Genomic DNA, 22,484 nt, shown 5'->3' with positions numbered 1-22,484 from the left:
TTTCCCCAGTAAAAGCAATTTTGCAGACCTCGAAGTACATACCAGAGCTATTACTGCTCTACTTGTGCAAAGAATCCCTTCCTCCTTACATAAACATAAATTACTTGTTTCTGTAGACCCATGAGAAAGTTTAAATCTAGACAAGCTTTTAGACATTGAAATTTAGTCAGTGAACACACTTTTTCCTTGAAACATGCAGTTCTTTCACATGATAATACTTCTCACTATTAGCTTTTCTGCAGCAGTCTGTCTTTATCAAGGAAAAAAAAAAGGACTCTCACAAAATGTTTTATTTGCCCCCAAATGGGGGCATTTTCTGTTCACTTATTTTATTACCATTTCAGATGCATTTCATGGCTTTTTATTAACAATCATGTTCTAGTCTGCAGGTCAAAGAGCTTTTAGCAGATAACAGTAAATGGCGTCAACCCCAATAACAGCAAATGGAGTCCTGAGCCACCAAGACAACTGCACTTTCCTCTCTCCTCTTCTCTGTCCCTTCACCACAAACAGATTGATCTATGGTAAGATTGAGCAAGGATTCCTTTCTCAGACTGAATGTATTGTCACAGGTTAGATCAGTGTAGAAAACCAACTATGGTTATAGAACATGTTGATAAGCTTAGTGGGACAAAATGTAAATTAATTGGAAATAAGAGTTAATAATATTTATCCATACTGCATAAAGACTCGCAATTTTGCTGGTTTGCACCTGCACAAATGCTAAACATTTTCACAGAGCTGTGTGAATGCTTGCTTATAAATGTGACCCATGTTATGGATCATATGTTGCTACTTTTTGAGAACCTGACACAAACACACATGTAATAAAACATTATAACACACTAGAGTTATTTTACTTGGACTAAATAGTTATATTTCAGTAATCTGGAAAAGAATCAGCTAGCATGGAGCTCCATTGAGCTAGGTAATGTAAAAAATACGAAGGAATTGTTGGTCCTGGCCCGTATGAACATGTGATCTGTCTTTATATGATGGGGCCATTGTGATCCCACCAGGGGGAATGGAGGGTGCATACTGCATATGGGGTTTTCATGGTATTTCCATTTCAAACAATAAATAGAAGTCTTGAAGTCAGCTGCTAGTGCCACAGGACTCCCTGTGCTGTCAGTGGAGATAAAGTCTCCTACAGGGTAATGCAGAACAAGAGCCTATGCATCCTCTCTTGATTTCCTAGTGAGACCATCCAGATTTCCAGGTACACACCCATCTTCCATGTGGTCACAGATCTACTGTCAAGGAGCCTCAAAAAGAAATTTAGGTGCTACTGAAGCCAACAGAGTTTTGCTACAAATTTCAAGGACAGGACTTTGCAAGCTTTTTCTGCTCCATCCTGCATTCACACATTCCAACCTGTGGGCTGGTCTTCAGAGAAATGCTGCCTGTCACAGTACTATTTTTAGTACCTGTAAGTTGAGGATTTAAACATTTATTTCTTTTCTCTAGGCCTGATACAACCCTTACCAGGTGAGTTTCCTCTTAGCTGGGGAGAAAAGGGTAGGAGCTTTTAAACATGTAAAACACATTTTTAGATACTTAATTATGATGTAAATTAAATATTACTTGATGAAGAGCTGTATTTTTATAACCAGAAATTAACTGAGTGCACGGAAGAGTTCCTGCAGAACACTGAAATTCCTGTGGGTTTCAGTAAATTTTTTAATTAGAATAGAGAAATGGCTCTGAGCCCACCACCAGAGCAACTGTGGTAACTGGAATTGATTTCTCCTCTTTTTCCCCAGCACAGTGCACTGCAGTATGGATGTTTAGGTCACAGCTCTGTGTTGGGCTGTTGAGTTGGGAACACAGCACTCCTCGAGGCTCTAGTATTATGGTAAAGAAACATAAAGCAGATCCAAAATCAAAGCACAGCAAAATACGTATTTCTGCCTTTTTCTTATCTAAGCTGGATTCCTAGATTGCCTTCATATGTGGAATAAAGCTGTAAAATGAAAGAGTGCTATTATGTACCTGACCTTTGTAACCTGGCACCAGCCTCACAGCTCAGTACAAAGGCTCACCTTCCTCTCCTGCACCCTCCTCTGCACGACTGAGATCAGCATCCCTCAGCTCTGATCATGACTGCTATAAACCTCAGCTCTGTCAAATTCTAACCAGTCCCACAATTTATCACCTCCCAGGTACCTGACAGAAGTGCTACTTGCAGTGGTGCCTTCCTTTGTAATATTCAGGCCTTACATTTCTGGTACTGTTAGCAATGCTCAGCTCCCTCATTAAATCCATTAAGGATTTACAAATTAATAAATATTTAACTAATGATTATGTGTTAAAAATAGCAGAAAACATAACAGCTGTCTTAAAATGTAGACATATTTGCAAAAGTTTCTGCACCTCTACTTAATATCGACTTGATTTTTGCAAAATGGTTACAGTTACAACTTAATAAAGACTCTTTTGGCTCAGCTCTGGAAAGCTAATGTTGTTCCCTTTTGAATGTCAAGAAAAAACAATAACTTTACAATAACTTTATACTATGAACATCATCATAAAAAAAATTTTCAAAGTCCCAAAAGACTGTTTGTATAAAATTATAAAATTGCATGCTCTCTTATACAATAAGAGTCCTTAGGTTGGGCTTATACAAAACAGTCCACTGTACAAAAAATACTTTATTATTCTAATGAATAGAAAGTTTAAATTTATCTAACCCATAGAAATATTTGAAAAATGCCTGTGTTATATCTATGGTAGTGTGGGTAAAGCTAAAAACTAATAAAGCTCAAGAAACATATCTCTTATCATAAGTGACTGCCAGAATGACTTAACTTGTGCGTTATTTTGTAATACGATATAGAACGACCTTATACAAACTTTTTCATTTATAAGATGACTCACAGTAGTTCAGTTGCTTTTGGTAAGAGTTTCAGCATTGGTTATTTCACTGCATACACTCCCATTTATTAAAAAATACATTCCATTACTGGTTTTGCAGATGATATTTGTATGTAGTATAAACCAAATCAGATTCTATGAAACATGAGCAAAACACCTAATGGTGGAATTTAATTTTTTTCTGAATAATAATCATATTCTGGAAAATTGTTCCGTCACCCTCTAGTCTGCTTCCCACTTTTCACCTAACACTGCTGGAATTCTGAGGTGATCATTCCTCACCTTTGCTTTGTTTTACGTCCAGTGCCACCTCATATCACATTTCTCCATGACAGAAATAAAATAACTGCAATAACCAGAGAAAAAAAAATACTGTCCATTGAACAAATTAATTCTACATATTAATTTAGCCTATTGATTATCACTAGAAAGAGACATTAATTATAATAACTTTATTTGAGGAAGCACAGCCATATCTGGAAGGACTTGGTAAAATATATTGGCACTGCGATTTGAACATTTCACATTTAATATGCTTCGTTGCTCTTATCACTTATGTACGTCAGCCGGAGCGCTCTCACCTTCATTCACAGATTTCTCCTCCTTTGGCTAGATATTCCCATCATGTGAATCCTTTCCTCTTTTCTTTTTCAAAATACCTGTGTAATCAATCCAAAGAAAGCGTTTTCACTTTTCCCTCCACAAAGTGTGAAGGCATTTGTTGCAAACCCTGAGAATGTGACCCTGGAACAACACTAGAGTTCACCCAATCGAGCTGTCCCCATAAGCAGATGTACAGAGTCAGGTCTCCGCACCAGGCCCGAAGAAAAGTTGGTCAGAACCAATGGGCTCCTTCCCATGTGCTTCAGTGGCCTTCAGCTTGGCTGGCTTGTAGGTCAGAAGGAATGCAGCAGGGACACTGCTCCTCAGCTAGGACGTGGAGTTTACCAACGCGGAGCTGGTGTCCCCGTCCCAGCTCACAGTCCCTGCCTGAGCCTGGGCCAGCCGCTCGGAGCACTGATGCACCTGCAGGACACCACACATCTCTCAGCAGAGGTGTCGCCTGAGATCCTGGAAGCGGTACAGCCGTGCTGGCGTGCAGCACTGGAGCCGTTCCTGCCGCAGTGTCGGAGCTCTCCTGCTTGCAGCTCCCTCGGGCATCCCTGTGTGCCTGCACTGTGTGCCATGTGCTCCCACACAGGTGTCCTGATTTCCTCATCTGCACTTAGAGGCAGCGATTCCCAACTGCAGCAGAAAAGAAGTACATTAAGATTGATGAACTCTCATGCTGTGGTGGTGGAAGCCCAGAGGATAGCTAAAGTAACATATACACAGTGATAACAGTATTATTTTTGCAAAATAAGGAAATGAGAGAGCTAGATAAAACTCAATATTGAAAAAAGAACAAGTGAGTTTAAGTATAGTTGATTTGAACAGCAGCTCTGAACTTATTTATTTTTACCAGAACGTTCTGTTATATTTTTCAGAACAAGCTCATCCTACTTGTAAGTGAAAAGATAAGAGGAGAAATCAGGAAAACAGAAAACTTCCAAAAGGCCATCGATCAGTCCCAGAAACAATATAAAAATGAAGAAGCACGCAGTACATCTAAATAGAAAAAAGGCTAACATAATGAAAATGTCTGTAACCCTGGAAATAATATACTTTGAAGCAACCTGCTTATAACAAAGTTTCACTTACTGGATTACTTCAAGTATTTAATAACTTGTAGTACTGCCAAAGCTCAGACTAAACTATAGTTATTTTCCCTGTCAAAAACTATTCCGCTGTGCAATGTCAAGTGACCAGAAGTGTTCTTTATTGCATCCGTATGAGAAAACCTAACCACATTTCATTTTTGTAGAGTAACAGTTTTCTTTTTGTTAGCATGCTATGAATGTATTCAGAGATCAAAAAGCTGTTATTTAAAACAAAATGTTAAAATGGTTTGAATTAAAAATAAATTATATTCATTTGTTTAACTGGGAAGATGATGAGCAATCTAGCTGTGTGATTATAAATAACACCGACTAATGACATAGCAAATGAACTTATGAAATACAGGTGTATTTGTAAAGGTTTATTTTAAATGTATCCATTAAAAATAATCTTCCAGCTTTCAGGATGTCCCAAAGCCACTCAAACTTTATGATAAATTGTTCACAGAATAATATCATCTTCAAGTTTTGTTGCTTAAATATGAAAGGATAATCTGCCTATATGGTCAGGTCACCTTGTGGAAAGAAATACCTCATCTGACTTTCAAAATGCACAAGAAAACTTTGCATGTACAGAACACAAAGTGTGAAGTTCTCCTTTTTGACATTATACCTGCTTTTTAGCCTTCTATGTAGTAACTTATTAAGATGCCTCTGAAAGTGTCTCTAGCCTCCTCTTGTACCTGGTACAAAATTAAAATATTGTATTAATGCAACGAATAAAATTTAAAAAATGCTGTAATTTAAGATTTTTCTTGTGAAACCTTGACTGAAGGCAGGTTAAGTCTTCTGAAAATATGATCTGCTGTTTAACAAGCTGTTGAAGTTATACAGTCCTCTCACCTGCTACTTTGGTCCTATGTTTCTCTGTTCACTTAGGAACAAAGTCTATATTTGCTCTGATATACTAGAAAGCATTAGCTTGCACTTGTGCATTCATAATGCCACACTGACAAAACTGTGGGTTGAATTGTGGAAAAAAAATATCTTCAGCTCTGGTCCTGAATACTTTTTTTGTTCTCATTTATTTTGTCCACAATTGATGGACCAATGTGTGCACAGTCTTTACAGATTCATGTTGGTATTGCAATGGAGAACTCTGGACCTTTAACTACAGAATAAAATTTAGGAGAGGATTGCCACTTTGTTTATGTATGTAAGTTTAAAACACTTTCTAGGAAAACCATGCCTGCACAGACATCCAGTCAAAGCATTTGTTTTAATGCCATTCATAGAACTATCAAACACTTCTATGCTTTAATGTCAGCCACTGTTTAGCCTATCTGTCTTTTCTACAGAAATTACACACACAGTGGATTATATTTAGCCAACCATAATTAGCACTTTTGTTGTACACAATGTCTTGCACAATAAAAACTCAGAGAGAGTGAGGTCTACAGAGGAAAAAAGGAACAGAAAACACCTTTAGAGACTGCAGGCAGAGGAATGGAAGGACTGTAGAAATAAGGAAAGCTAGAGATAGTTGCTACCAAAAGGTAAAAAAGAACAGGGAATAGTCTCTATGCTGCCACATGGAAACCACAGGAGAAGGCATCAAGAAAAAGTTAACAGAAGCATTTACAAGAAACATATGGCTTGTAGGGAAGGCAACACACAGAAGGAATGCAAAAACTGGTGAAGAAGCTATAACAGCTGATATCACAGAAGTAGATGGAAACTGCCAAAAGAGAAGACAGTCCCACTGATATTTCTTGGGAGAGACATGCAGCAAAAGACCTATCAATACCAGTATATTAGGTAGAAAATCTTGCATACCTTTTACTACATTCATATGTAATGAAGTTGACAGAATTATGTAGGCATTCATTATTCAGTAGCTATTCATTAGGTTCTGGCACACTTGTGAAAAAACAGATACTCCACAGATATCTGGATTTGCCACAAACCTGCTTCTGCATTGATGCTAGAAATTCCCTGCACAGTTCTCAAGAACTGCTTCTTAAAAGCCTACTCTAACTGAATTCAGTAGAGAAATTCACATCAATTTTAATGTAGAGAGATTTTTTTCCAATTAGGATATAAAAAATATCTCTTTCCAGTCCATCTTCTGGAATACATTTATTTTTAAAATGTGTTTTTGGAAGACTATTTTAAACACATGGACAGCCTATTAGCTTTTATATCTTGCTGGGTTATTACCGCAGAATTAGCAATAGCAGAACCATCTATTGCATATTCAGTATGCAGTACAGACTTCTGCTGAGCCCTAAGGGAATATAATCCAGCAAGGAAGGAAAAATATTCCTCTTTTCTTTTTTCCACAGGGTTGTTTTCATTTCCTCCTGCCTTCCACTGGAAGACATCAGACCTTCCAAAGAGAGGCCAGCTTCAGAGTCTGAAAGCCAAATGACCTAGAACAGAGATCTGTGGCGTTCTTCTTCTTTTTTATATCTATTCAACATCTCCTGCATGTAAAAGCTATATACAGGAATGAAGGAGAAATGTTTGTTAATTATTCCACTTAATGGCAGGCAGAAGCTACACTGTGAGATTGTATTTATTTTATTGTACATGAAGACTTGTGCAAATGAACCAATACTAATGTAGGTAGACAGGAAACAAAGGCAACCAGCAGGTCAAAAGTGCAGTAGACTTACCATGCCTGTCTGCATAGCTTGTCCTCAGCACAGAAGACAGGGAACTGTGCATCACTGGCAGGAAACGATAAGAAGCAGCCAGCCCTCGAGTATGATTATAAAATAGCCCGACTAAATGTTATAACTAAACTTTCAAGTGTTTGAAGTAAACGTTTAGAATAGTTCTGGTTTTCCTCCTTGATATTTTGAAATTCTAGGGTGCTAAGCAACCTTATTTTACTTCCACATCCCTATCTCATGAAAAGTCACATTAGCAGTATAGGATTACTTGAATGGTACAGTAAATGAAATTATCGCAAGTTATTTTTACTGTTATTATCATTTCAGAAAGCAGATGTTAAAATCCAAAAACTTTTACAAAGGCAACACCATGGTCAGGGATAAAAATGCAGATGCTCCATAAGAGCAAGGATTTAAGCTATACTGCTCTGGGATCACAATTCCCTTAACATTTGCTTCACAGAAAATAATTTGTGCACAGGTTCTGCCTTCAGAGCTTGCCATGGAGAACAGGATTTATCTTATGTAACTTTCAGTATTTAAAAATCAGCTTTTGGCTAAAGTCATTGTCCTAATTAATTAAGAGCTTCTTACCCCAAAAGGCTTCATTTCATCTCAAGCCGGGAGCCATAAGTCACTAGTTTCAGAAGCAATGTCGTCTGCCTATTTCCTCCAGTGAGTACCGAGGCATGACACCTAGACATGTAGCTCAGGCTACCTATCTAACTTCTGGACACCCGAAGTGAGATGAAACAAATCCCCTTATTTAAACACATAAATGCAGCTAAATGGCATGAAATGCATCTCTGTCTTATTTTATATTAGGCCTCATGTCAGCAGACATTAAAGGATGTAACAGGGCACATGACTTCACTGTGGCTACTCACCCTTACAGCAGATAACAGATTAGTACTATTTTTAAGGCCTGGGACTTTGATAAAGTCTGGGAAAAGGACTATGGCTACAATTTTGAAAAGCAGCTAAATGATTCTGAAATCTGGCCAGAACAAGGCAGTTTCATTTCTAGTTTCTAGCAAACAAGCTTGCTTGTTGTTTCCCACAGAAGGAACTAGCACCTTGAGTGAAAAGATTCAGAGCTTGCCTATGCACAGCTACAAGGAAGAGTCATATAATTTAGAAACAGTCTGACACATACAATCATCTCCCCTATGGTTGTGCTTTTTCAAACTGATACAGGCAAAAGTTATATAGCAAAAGGCTAAAGGTATTTCCTCTCCAAACAGGACAAGGTACATTTCAATTCTAGAAGTCTTTGACCTTCCTTTAACTAAGTATGACTTCTGCTAATGATCAGAAGTTTTTTCCTGTAAAGCAGTTTAAAGTTTATCCATTTCTCAAGCCTCATTCTTGGAGAGAAAAAGTTAGACTTTAAGAAGATAGATTAGAGGCATTTTTGACAAGCCAAGGCAGCTGATTATAGTTACATTACCACAAGCCAGCATTTTCCATTTTATATTCAAAGCCATGAATAATTTACCCAACACACTTTGATATTTCTTCAGACTATTAATTGTTAGTTGACCAATCTAGATTTCTCTGTACGTAGGGAGGTTTTTTTAAACTATTTTCAAAGTAACTTATTACAAAATTTAGCCTCAGAGTTATTTGAGATCTCTTCTTTCTGGGCTTGTTCTACAGAAGTGGTTTCAGCAGGGAAGAAGCATGCATTTGAAAATCCAGTATTGTGTGTATCATGACGAAAAAAGGTCTGGATGGAAGACTTAATGGAACTGAAGAACAGCAATGACTCTTAGAGCAACAGAACTAGGAAGTTATCAGTGCACCATAAAAACTTAGTGAATTGTTATTAACATTCACTAAACTTTCAGCCTTCATGGTCATTTCAGTGAACAATTAACAGCTGTCCAATTAGTCATAAACTGCAATTACAAGACAGCATAAAAATCCAAACAAACCCAATATAGTAATTGCTTGTATTTATGAAAATATTTCTGGATCATTTAGGATATGATAGGGATATCATATATCTTGAACTGATAGCCAGTCAAAAAACCTTCTTTTTACAGAGATTTTTGGCAAAGAAGTTTAATTTTAAAATTACTACATGTTTTAAACATCTATCAAATGGATTGAAAGAGAAGAATGCTGCTGAGCAAAATATTAGTATTCATTTTGCCTCGAGAATTATGCTAAACCACATCTTGTGGGCCATTAAACCAGTGTGTAGGTCTCTGCAATCAATGGTTACTTGGCCCACAAACACAGGAAATTACATTGTGTGAGGCTGGGAAGTTATGAGGGTAAGCAATCTATAAGCAACTGTTGCCTACAGCACACTACAAGGAACAAGAATGTTGGCAAGATGACAAAATTATATATACAATTTGACTATTTCTGAAAGATTACACAGAAAGCACCCAAACTAAGTGCATTTTCCTTATTCTCTAAGTTATAAAAGAATCAAATCTATCAGAAATTCTGCAGCACTGGTTTCTCTCCCACTACTGTATATGGCTGTGTAATTCAAAATGAAGTCTTTTACAAGTAATATGCATCTTTATAATATGGCCCATGATATATATATATGGACACATATTTATATATTCTAGATATATATGTTGCACATAAACCTGTCCATAATTATTGAAAGAGTTCACTGATTCCTTTGTCACAAATATCTGGATCTTTGCTTTTAACCCACGCTAGCAGCAGCTGCTTGTCACTTAAAAACTCTTTTGGCAACAGAACCCAGACTGGCCTGAAATCCTCTTCCTGCTAGGAGGAGCATGATCACCCCTTCTAGTCAGGCAAAGCTGAAATCCCCAAAATGCAACAGGGAATCTCTGGAGAGTTAGCTGTTCAGGAGTGACTCACTTCTTCTGCAAAGAGAAGGAAGATGAGGACTTCTGTGGAAGATGCCACAGGAGCCAAAAGACGCTGCTAATTTCAATACCCAGTGCAGGGCTTCTGAAGTCCTAGGCTGCCCAGCGTTCAGACACACAAATAGCTTCATGTGCAGGCCTGTGCCACATCACTGCTGTTATTGCGTGGGGAGGAGGGATGAGGGGACAGATTTGTTTCTGGAAATGTTATTGCGTCTGGTGTTCATCCATCCTACCCCTGACCTCTGACCTGGCTGGCTCAGCTTGCCCATTACCAGCCCCAGGCTGGAATAACACCACCTTGGCACCCACATCAGCTAACATACCAGAGGTCATAAAGCACAACTTACACTCTAAAGAACAATACCCAATCCCATCTTATCTAGAGGCAAGGAAGACCCAGGTAGATGAAAAAATGCCTCTCCTATCAGTGGTAACATCACAAAATCAAAGCCTGTTGTGGTTTCCTGCATGTTCAGCAGCTGCAGGTAGCAAAGGATAAAGCACTTCCCAAACAGTAGATATCATCTCTTAAAATACCTTTCTGGCTGATGTTCTAACTCCAAAGCAATGATCAACAGATTAGTGTAAGTTTGGATTTTCAGCCTCAGATACTGTCTTCTCAATGCACATGGTGTAGGTTGCTCACTTCACTGAGTTTTGGACAGATTTCCAGAAAATTCTTCTTTGTTGTGCTGGAAACTTTCTTTGGATGTCTTGCACCAGCCTTTTCTCGGAAGCTTATGGGCCAGGCTGAGAGGAAGCCGGAATTTTCAACTATACAGCAGGGAACCACCTGGCAGTGCATACATGCAATTGCATCTTCTGTATGTGTTTCATAGCAAGGGATGCTCTTAGTTCCCATGCCCCAGTACACCTTAAAAATAATATCCAACTGATATTACTTTGATGAGCAGATATCATGTTGTCCTGCCATTGATGGGATAAAAGTCCCAGACTTATTTTGGACTCCATGCAGGGAGGTGGCTGAAGTTCGAACCATAAGGGTAAGCCATCCCAAAACAACCCCATGCTATGACTGACTGGGCATCCCACAGTTTGCCAGGAGGGCAAGTAGAGAGTCTGGAATTTGTCAGACATGCCTCTAACAAATTTTTATTACTAAGCAATCCAGAAAAGTAAAAGTTAATGCTACTGACCACAGAACCACAGTCTGGTAGAAACCAAGATCATTGCTAAACCCCAAGTTTATAAGATGAAAACAAAGTTTGATATATACTGCGCTGCTTGAAACTTGATTCAGAGGTGTTCTTCTAGACAGAAGGTCTCGGATTTTTCTAAATTATGTTAATGACATTCCTCCACAAAGATTTTTATATGAGGAAAGCAACAAAAGTTAAATAACTTCTAGCGAGATGTTGGAGGCCATTGGCAAAGGAGCACACAGCTGGAAGCATAGAGAGCGAGCACAAAGTCTGTACATAAAGGGAGGTGGAGTGGCTCAGCTGGTCTAAATCAGTCTAACTGACTTTATAGAAGGATTTCACTTCACACCAGCTGAGGACACACCTCTAAAATCAAGAAGAAAACAAAAGGGGGAGAGGAAATACCACCTTCAGAAATTAAGATAAGGAATCAACAAATTTTACTCCTACAAGTATTGTTTACAACCACATTTAGCTTTTGGACTTTGATGGGATTACTCACTAATCTTTAAAGGAGCAGATCAGGGCTAGTACATTTTGGATTAATAATTTCCATGATGTTTCCTAGGGTCAGTCTGCAGACCCATACAGTTAAATTTGCCCAAAGCTACATAACTGAATGAACTCAGAAAATAAAATCTGTTCTCTGGTTAGTGTAAATAAAAGAGGTAAAACCACGGATCACATGGAGACAAAAATGTAAGGAAACAATTAAAGATTTAAGAAACACTTTAAGTATGTAAAACACTAATTCTTCCAGGGACTGTCTTCCAAGGACAACTCAAGGAACCAAGGTCTATTTTCAAAATAAATGTTAGTTCCTTGGCCTGAAGCACAGAAAAACATTAAAGAAAGAGATAGACATTGGATTACCACAAATTTTCAGGATTACTGATCTTTTCTGCCAGATAAGTCATTGAAATTAATTATTAGTCGTGATAAGGATGTAAACTTTAAACAGCAATGACTTAAGATTCCACTTTTTTGACCTTTGATTGGCAATGCATTTTTCTATGCTTTCTTCAAGGAGAGTAAGTTTAAACAAGTGCCTTAGCTTTTAGCAGTTCATCTGGATTGTGAACAGCAATGAATTTACATAAGCAAGAAAAAAGAAATTTTACTTTGAAATGTCATTCAGAAAAACTCCGTTTTGTCCTTTTGTGAACCTGGTGCTTCATTAAGTTCCAGTCACACTGATGAACATCCCAAGTTACTCTAAAATATCCAACCCATGTAAGAATGTGAAAGCACCGGAGGGAAAAGCCACAGGAGAAATGTTACATGAATAGCATGTGGTGATGGCATCTGGCTAAGCAGGTCACATAGAGCCTTGCACTCAGCTTTTCAGGACACCCAGTTGAGAAGACCAAGTTCAGTGAGCAAGTCCTGATGACAGAGGTGGGCTGGGCTGGGATGGAGAGGCTCAGAGCATAGCCTAAAGCAAGAGATGGCTGCCAACCCAAGAGGAATGCAACGGATGTAAGGAGGACTCAGCAGCTGACATCCTTGATCCTATGTCATCACAAAAGAATCCTAAACAGACCACCTATATACAAGTGTCTTGTTGCCTGCATGTTGAACAGACTACCTGTACATACATGTCTTGGTGTGGGAGTGACCATGTGAGTATAAATGGGTAGAATCGGTTTTACTTCATAAAACTGAAGTAAACTGAAAACTGAAAAACATAAAAAAACAAAACTGAAAACTGAAAAACATAAAACTGAAGTGATTTTCATTTTAAATGAAATCTTCTTCTGCTCCCATCAGGGCTTGCATTGAGCTGTTAAATTGTTACTACCATATTTCAACAGTATTTCCTTTATCTGGGCCTGGGGCATGCCTATTTCCAAAATTCAGAACCTCAAAACTCCTTCTCAATAGAGACTTGCCTGAGAGGCACTGAGAGTCCACACATATCTGTATTCCTGCTCATACAGCTCCCTAGACACGTGTGCTTTTTCTGGGCCTGTCCAAGTCTGTGTGACATCTGCCCTGCTCATTGGGTTTGATCCCAGAGGTGTGCTCTGGACAGAGGAGAGGGCCATGCTGTGGAGGGACAGCTTTAGCAAAGCCTCTCACCACGTGGCAGGATAGCATGTGTTTGCACATTAGGTCTGCACCCTTCCAGGAAGGGTTAGATATATGAATTAAATCCTGATTTGCCCTACACATGTGCAGTATAGCTGACATTTCTGCCACAGATCTACGACACCAGTGCAGAGCATCCAGCACGCTTCTGAAGCACAGGAATCACACCTACACTTCTGGTAGAAACCTATACTGCCACTGCCAGTGCTTCTGAAGTCCTGGGCTGCCCAGCATTCAGACACACGAATAACATGTATCTAAAGCTGGATTTGATAATAACAGTCTTTTATCCAACAACCAAAGGGCTACATCACTCACCCATGCTGCTTCTCTCCCTGCTTTGCCAGAAAGGCATACCTTCTGAGCAAGCACTGTGGCATCCTGAATAGAAGTCAGATGGTTTTCTCAGTCCCTGTTCTTGAACCTGTGCCATCTTGTAGAACTACCTAAATGATTTTTGACAGAGAGAATGAAATCCATATTTCCACTTTCTCTGAGTTTTGTGACATTGAGCACCATTACAGCAATCACTTTCATGAGACAGCAAATGTTTAATTAAAATAAAACAGCCTCAATGAGAGAGATACATTCCTTCCAGTCTGTCTCTTCCTCTGCAGTTATACGCACTGATAGAATTATCATCAAGTTTCTTGCATTAGCTTGGAAGATGGCAAAGACTCGAAATTCAGCAAGCAGTAGAAGGAAATGAATTGGTTATCTCCCATTCACATGAGTGTCCAAATCACTGAATTATTGAATTAAAGATGGGCAGTGTAGTACCACCACGGCTGCTACATAGGAAACAGGTAAAAATGAAAGGCTATCGAACAGTGGTCACCCAGCAAAGCAAGGCATTTCCCTCACCCCATACCAAGCATCTATCTTCATGGGAGTTTTGTCCTGTCTAGAATAGTCAGTTTTCCACTCCAACTTTACTCCAGGTCCCACAGTCCCACTACTTCAGGTGTTAAATCTACCCTAGTAAAGGTTTTTCAGTTTTTCTTTTATATTTTACTATAGACTACAGTGTAGATGTACCTGGAGAAGAGACCACATATTTCTTAAAAAAACTTAGAAAACCATGATTTTACTAAACAGCAGATGGCCAGGAAGTTACACCTTCAAAGAAAGAAAAGACAGATCCACCACTGCCAGACAACCCAATCTTGAGGCTAATTAGTTCAGGCATCACATCATGTTTATTCAGCTACATTTCTACTGAACCCCAAGCTGATTACTATTGATTGAGCAAGATATGGTAATATGCGACATAAACATACCAACTAACATGGCATTGAATTATTTCAATCTAGCCATAGCCTTGCTGATGTAATGAAATACCAGAGACTGTGGTATCTGAGACTCTTTTTACCCAATTCATCATCTTTTGAGCAAGTCCCCAAAGCAAAAGTTTAATCCCATCACTGGTAATACCGCACTGCCTGGCTGAAATATTGCATTTGGCTCCTGCATCATAAGAAATCACCTTCAATCAGCATAAGTAACAGTCCGTCCTAGCATAAGATCACCGTAAAAATCAAATATGAAATCACTCCTCAGAACATAACTGTTTCAGAGAAATGCTGAAGATCTAAATTCCCCACTTACAGAAGTCAGAGGGTTCAATTTGTAAGATGTACAGTTCTACTTACTTAGAAATCAGCCTTAAAAACATAAAGATATTGCACAGATTTATAGAACATCATGGACCAATTTTTAAGTTAAAGGAGACCATGCTGATTATAAAGTCCGATCTCTTGCATGTTTGGGGGGAAGAATATTTTTTAAATAAAAGCATATTTTGAGCAATCTCAAGCAAATTCAACTTTTTGTTTCACAGTGATATTAAAATCCAGGAATAAAACTAAGAAAATTCATAGTTATAGTTTACATAATTACAGCTTGTGGTTCACAGAAGACCCAAAAGATGGTTCTCATGTAAGCTTTTTACATTTTTCCTAATTAAAATGGGTCTAGCATTCTCATAACTCTCTGCTGGTGGTCTGGTTATGTGACCACAAACTCATTTTATTCTCTTACCTCACTGCTGTGAGTGCCAAGTAAAACTTGTTTGTAGGTCTTTTGGAATGCATATTACATTTACTGCTGGACTGCATGGGTTTTAGTAATTAAATAGATCTCACAAAGCTCACTAAACCTGGCTTTGCAGCCAGAGGGAAAGTGAGTGGATGGCATGTAGCAGAAAATTAGAATGGCATGCAGCAGCCCAAGGAAAACTACATAAAGCAGGAATGGGGGTAGGGCAAATGTTAGATATGGAGAGAATATCAGAACGTCAGCTAGGAGAGGGAGTGATCCCAGAAGGCACAGAGCTGGCTGAAGATGTTGGAGAAGCAAGTTCCCCTTGCTTTGAAGGATGTGTAAGCAGGAGATCAGACAGACCTAAACCACCTCCTTGAGCATCTCAGTAGGTGTGTAAAAGGTGCAATTTTAAAAGAAGGAGTAGTGAGACATTTGTGAAAAGGACAGAGAAAAGTTGAAGTCTAAAACCAATTAGTTGTGACAGAAAGGAACAAATCTGTTTTAGCTTGCTGTATGCAAGGTCCAAAATGCAATATAGTATATGGAAAATTAAAATTTATTATTGCCAATATAATAGAAGATAGTTCAATCCCTGTCTGGGGAGGTTTTTTGCATCCTTTATTTTTTCAAGCCACAGAAGGTTTGAAAACATGCAAAGTTGCAAAAAGGAAAGACACAAGTAAAAAGTTAAAGATTATTACTATAATAATTACTATTAAGAACATAAGGTGCAATGTTAAATAAACATTGGGAGCATAAAATGCAAACACACTTTCAGTAAAAAACTTAAACAGTTACTTTGACCCAGAAGCAATGTTTTTTTCCTACAGGTGCATTCTTGCTTTTTGCCACCTTTTCTTTTTTTTTTGGAGTGATCTATGACGACTCAAAGGAGCAATTGTAAAAGGTAAAATAACTGCATGAAGGTGAAAATATTACATTTCTATGGTATAATAGGTATTTGTAGAGAGAACTGCTGATTTTTTCTGGAGTTTATAGCAACAGGTTCAGATAGTGTAAAAAGCTCTTTTAGGAGCTCATCAGCAAGAAATTTTTAGATTCAGTGGGTGAGATTCTGCTCAACTTATTTCTGACATCCAAATCCAAGACACAGGGGAGCTGCTCTCCAAGGTTCTCTTTGCAGCTGAAAAGCAGCTGTATTAAAAATATTAACATGACATTCCTTCTCCTGCACTGCCACCAGTGACAGAAGTTTTTTGCAGCCAGGCTGTGCAATGTCATCTAGCTAAATCCATAACCTTTTCATTTTTTTCAGTGACTTCTACTCAATGCCATTGCCAATTCCAAGTGATTTTGGCATTCTCACTTAAGAGCACCCTGCTATAGAGAAATAATAGTTCAATTCAGTAAATTCTGGCCAGGGAAATAAACTAAATAACATAGTACAAGAGCTACATTTAAGTCACTGTGTTTTAGACCATGGCTGTGGCAGAGTTGAGCAGAAAATCCATACTTGTTTGACAACAGGATTAAAAATCACTACAAAATTCTGTGATACTGAGAAGAGATTGAAGAAAGATATCTGATTTTTGAAAAGGCGGTTTGTGTCTTGTTAAATGTCATCTCACATTTAGAGCTCTAAAACTGGCAAGAAAGTTTTCACAAAGCAGAAGGAAATGAATTCCAAGGTCTGATCATCTCTGCCACCCTTACACTTTCTCAGGTGACACTTCTGCCTGTACGCTCTCAACAAAATGCTCTCTGACATATATTTTAGCACTTCCAACCAATCTCAGGTTCTCTGCATCTTAAAAATTTGGTTCCCCTTTTCTACATTGGAAAGTGAGACATGGAGATTAAATTAATCATGTTTACATAAACTTTCAACGGCAAAACCAGAAGTAAAATACAGACATAAGTATTTTTAGGCTTCTGCTGCTATTGGAGTAAAACACAGCAGCACAGCTTGCAGTACTTTATGGGCCTGATCTCCTCAAGGGCTGCTGGCTGTTTCCTGGAGCTGGAGTTCTGGGGGCTCAGCCTCTCTCAAAACCAGATCTATTTTTATGCCTTGAATAGAGAGTGCTCCAAATCAAAACCTTATCTCAGCTCTCTGTGTCCTGATCGCCTTCACTGCTTTGCATTGTCACCACTCAAGAAACGGCTTCTTGCTTTTGTGCTTAAAACCATTTAAACTTAATTGGGCTTTCATAGAGTGCCTTGACTCTGTGCTGACACTCTGGGCTCAGTTACCTCATGGACACATTAAAACCCAAACGAAAGCACAAATCTTAAACTCTTCAATTGCTAAACAAAAACACTCTCAGAGGAATTTTGAAGATGTTAACAGCCGTTGCAATTTGGGAAGGATGGACCGCCCATCAGCTTCTCTCAAGCCTGAACCTCCCTCTGGCTTGAACACATGGGGTCCAGCTGGCTGTCCTTGACAGCAGGAGTTAGTTTTGCAACCACTTTCTATAATATTGAGTTAGAGATTTGTCTGAAGAACATCTTGGCATCTGCAAATAAACATCACATTCAGGAAAGCCTGTGTGTACACAGTCTCAGTCATTTATAGAAGAGCAGGATGCTTCTGAATAAATGCTAAATTTAGACTGAAACTTCTCATTCACCAAAAAAAATCTATTCAAATTAAACTTTTTTTTTTTTTTTTCCCAATCATATTCTTAAATCTTTCCTTTTGACTTTACCAAACCTATATGATTTTCTCCTTGAGCAGGATAGCACAGATTTTTCATCCAGAACCAAAGAGAAGGTAAGCAGCAAATAGATATTTATTCAAAAGATTTTTTTTTTTTCAGCCAAGATTTGTCTTCTGTTAAGTACTTTCAACTTTTCTATTGAATACTAGGGTATTCAATGGTCTTTGAACTAACTTTGGTGTAACTTTGGGAACAATTAAATGCTTGCTTGCTAAACAAGTCATTAAATGTACTAGTAGATATGCATAGCCAACAAAGCAAAAACTACTTTCTTTGAAGTGAGCTTGTGTTTTTCATTTCTCTGCTGCACTGAAAGTTTGTGTTTTCTCAGGAAAAATCTTCCAGTTGATGTGTAGCACTATAACTGGATATTATTTTATTACATGGTTTTATTATTATAACTGGATATATTAGAGAAAGTAAGCATAAATGAGGACACATTTTGTGAGGAGAAACAGCTGTTAGAGCGATAGGGAGAGGATGGGACCAGGTAGGTTGGAAGAACCTCTATATTATTTGTGGAGAGAGAGCTCTTTGGCATCGGACTGTTCTGTCAGGAACATTCACATTTCAAAGGCATTGATTTTAAAATCGTTCAAAATGTAAATATAAGACATGCGATTGAAATGTTGAGGTCTTTAGCCTCTATTATTAGGATGTTGCCCCAAAGAAAAAAAATTTTACATTTTCACATTTTTTTGCCAGTAAGCACATATATGTCTTGAAAAGCAGAAGAAGAGAAAGACCTATGTAGTGCGTAGCATGGAAAACATCAGCCCTGAAACTATAATGGGTGAAAAACTGTGTGTAACTACTGTGCCCAGGTTGTGCTAACACTACTGTATAATCTCCACCTCTTCCTCTACTTGTTGGACAAAGCACATCCTAATTTCCAATGCAAAGTTCCTTCTTTGGGCTCCCTACACAAGCATGCAAATCAGAATAAAATGAAGGTATTTTTTTGGACCTGGAAACAGAAGGCACCAGTGGTGAGAGAGTTCTGAGAGATTTTTTTTCATCCCATTGCAGGTATCACTGGAAATTTATGTATATATCATAAAGCAAGATTCTATCCAGTCTGACTCCAAGAAAAGAAGCCATATTAGAAATTACAAATAATATTCCCCTGTTACATGGCTTCTTTTCAAAGATAATTTTTTTTCTAAATATATATAATAAGATGTCTCAGCAGCTGATGTGGCATTTCACTTCTGAAGACTCAAGCCATCTGTATATTATTGCCCCAGGCAGCAGCTGTAATTTCATCAGGCAAAAAATAATTTGGATTTGCTGTCACTGATAGCTGAGAATAATTCTAAAGAAAGTAAATGGACAAGCTGTCCTTTAATGAATGTATTGGTGTGGTGAAGAGGGTGGAATTAAGCTGACATGAAAAGTACACTGATTCTTTTTGGCTAGGGCAAAACCTCTGCTACCCTTCCTATTCTTAGTTTAAAGGTTCTGAATGTCGTCAATAGTGACACTGCACCTTCTGTAACAATATTCCTCGGAGTAAAACTTTGTGGGTTTAGTGGCAAGTGAATAGGTAGGATGGTGCCCACCTCTGCTTACAAGGTGCAGACATACAGGCATTGGTACTGCGCTGTGCCAGAGTGGTGAGGAGGGAAGGGCAGCAGGTTTTTCTCTACAGCTACACTGTGTTACTGGCTGGTGTGCTCATAGCTTGTTCAAATCCCCATGCCTTTAATCTCAGAGGAGGGGAGCCAGGACTGCACTGGACCTGGCTTTGTGGAGTGGTGGGCCAACAAAGAAGAACTCCTTTGCTTTTGCCTTTCCATCTTCATTTCTTGCACAGAGAGTCTAGAAATAATCCTATTTCTTCCAAGTTTTGTTCCCTTCCTCATCCTAATCAATCACCATAATGGAGATCTCAGAGATGATGAACATAAATTTCATCTCACTCAAGAAAACATTCACTTTCCCCATAACACCACTAGAGTCTAAATAAATTCTGATTAAAAAGAATTCCATGTATTAAATCTAAGGTATAAAAATATAAAGGAAAAAAGTCTTGAACACAATTCTCTTAATGCTAGCATCACCTAATTTATTAATCATAATACAAACTCTCACAAAGTTTTCTTCTTCTGGTGTATGGGCATGATTCCAGTCCTTGAAGAAACGCTGCACTGTTTGTAGTTAAGGATGCCAGACTTTTAGGAAAGCCATTGCATGCAGGCGAGTTTGCTTTCTGCTTTCATGTCTGTAATAGGAATTTAACTCTTAAGGCAGAAAGGTTTTCTGTAAGGCAGGCACTGCAATGCAGGATGACATTCCTGAGAAAAAAAGGATTCTCTCTGTCTGGTTTCACCACCTCTATCTAAGTCCTAGCCTGTGTATGCCTAAAATAGATGGGGCTGAAATAACCATGCTCTGTATCTCTTGCAGTGGGAGAATGGACCTTTAGGCCCTTTATTACCTGATGCTACTCAGAAAAGAGGGCCTAATATAAAGTTTAATTGCTAGTAAAGCCTATAGTAAATATTTGCAATGTTCTTCAACTCCCTTCCCACAGTTCTGTAAAACAGACAAAACCGTAGGAGCCTCAAGTTTCAAACCAGGATACAGAAACTCTGTCACTGAGATAAGATAAATGTTATGTGTACCTAACATAGTGTCACCACGGTGAAGTTCTCTGTTTTAGAGAGAGATGGCAAACTTGCAACTTACTCTTCTGCTACCTGAATCACAATATACTTTCCCAGTGACTTTGAAGGAAGAAGAGTCCAGCTGTCATGTCGTGATTCTGTATTATCTTGAGACCTGGCAACATTATTATCCTCAACATTTCATAGAGATGCTTCAGACCTTGAAGAAACTACTCAGCACCTCCTAGAGTCAAACACAGACATGTTTTTGGCAGCTAGATGGAGATGCAACACATGTGTTGGGAACATATGGCCTTGACAGTTGCATATTTAGCCATTTTCACTTCCCAGAAATAGGAGAAATGGCTCTGAGCTGGTAGAGCAGTGAGTTGTTCTCTTTCGTTTTGACAGACCGGGAGATATCCATGCTCTTCACTGGCTGGTGATATTTGTAGTAACATGTGGAAGCCCCAGATAATACAGGAGTCTTACTCTACTACAAGACATACAGATAGATGTTAAAAAAGCTATTCATCTAATAATCAAGGCTTCCAATCAGTCTGAAAACTTCTACATGTGCCTTGCCATACTGAACTTAATGAGGCGGCTTACCTAAGCAACGTTATGGACATGCATGTGAGCATGACTCACGCCTCTGATAGATATGTAGGAGGAAAAAAAATGCCCTGAGTAAATAAGCCAAAAGGCTTAACAGTCAAAGGCTGTAGACCAGCCCGTCCTCCAGGCCCTCCTTCTCTTTGAAAAACTGTCATCATTAATTACAGTGGAGCACATGGAGCTCTGTTTGAACGGGCACGGTCACTGGCGTGGAAGGGGAATGACTGGTACCTGGCAGGGCAAAGCAGGGATGTCGTAACCGGGCCAGTCATCAGGAATGAATCAGTAAAAGGAAAAGAGAAGAGGCACTATGAAGGCTTTTTATGCTGTGTGTTTTGGACACATACATGACTCTTTCAGTACATCAGTTAAAGGTATGTACAGATTGCAATGTCACCTTTATGACCTCAAATTCCTTTTAGGCTGAAACTTCACTGAATGCATTTCATTTAATAAATTCATCAGTAAATATTAATTTCTTACTGTATTTTTCACAAGCCTTCCCAAAGAGAAGGAATTTGCTTGAAAATGCTCACAAAAAAAAATTTTTAATTCATATTTCTACAAAAGCTTCCTTTGTTCATTAAATATGCCTAACAAAAAAGAAAAAAGCATATTGTATAAGAGTTTTTTGCAGGGAAAGAAGTTAAATGATTGTGAAACAGTCTGTTTATGGAGCTTTAATTTTCCTTTAAATAAAGAAACCCAATTTAAAGGGACCTCTGTGTTGATTCGTATACACTGTACAGGAGCAGGAGATTCCTGTGGCGGTGTGTGCTGAGCAGATTCTCATTCCGTGGGTGTTTCAGTGGACACAATGCAGAAAACAAAGCTGTGGTGATTTATTAGATGTTTTCTTGGTAGGCAGGTCTCTCTTCCCTCCCTTCCTCTCCTTCCTCTGGCCAGGCAAAGGTCAGGAGGAAAACAGGCATGGATTGGAAAAAGGAACTGTGGCAGTAGTGGCTGGAGCCCCAAACAAAGTCAAAAATACTACGGTTTGCCTCAAAAGCCCAAAACAAAGTCAAAACCCCCTCAGGTATGTCTCCTCAGCACCCTCCATGCTAAGGGTGTGAGGAGGAGTGTTGTCCAGCCATGGTTCGCTGGGCAGGAAGGGCACTCGGTGAAGAAGAGATTTATTTGCCTCCTAGAGGAAAGCTACTTAAAAAAAAAGCACCATTTTGCCATAGAGACTGTGTCCT

This window comes from Haliaeetus leucocephalus, unplaced genomic scaffold (assembly GCF_000737465.1).
Source record: "Haliaeetus leucocephalus isolate CR32 unplaced genomic scaffold, Haliaeetus_leucocephalus-4.0 Scaffold566, whole genome shotgun sequence".
Lineage (NCBI taxonomy): Eukaryota > Metazoa > Chordata > Aves > Accipitriformes > Accipitridae > Haliaeetus > Haliaeetus leucocephalus.
This window is presented reverse-complemented; position numbering follows the sequence as displayed.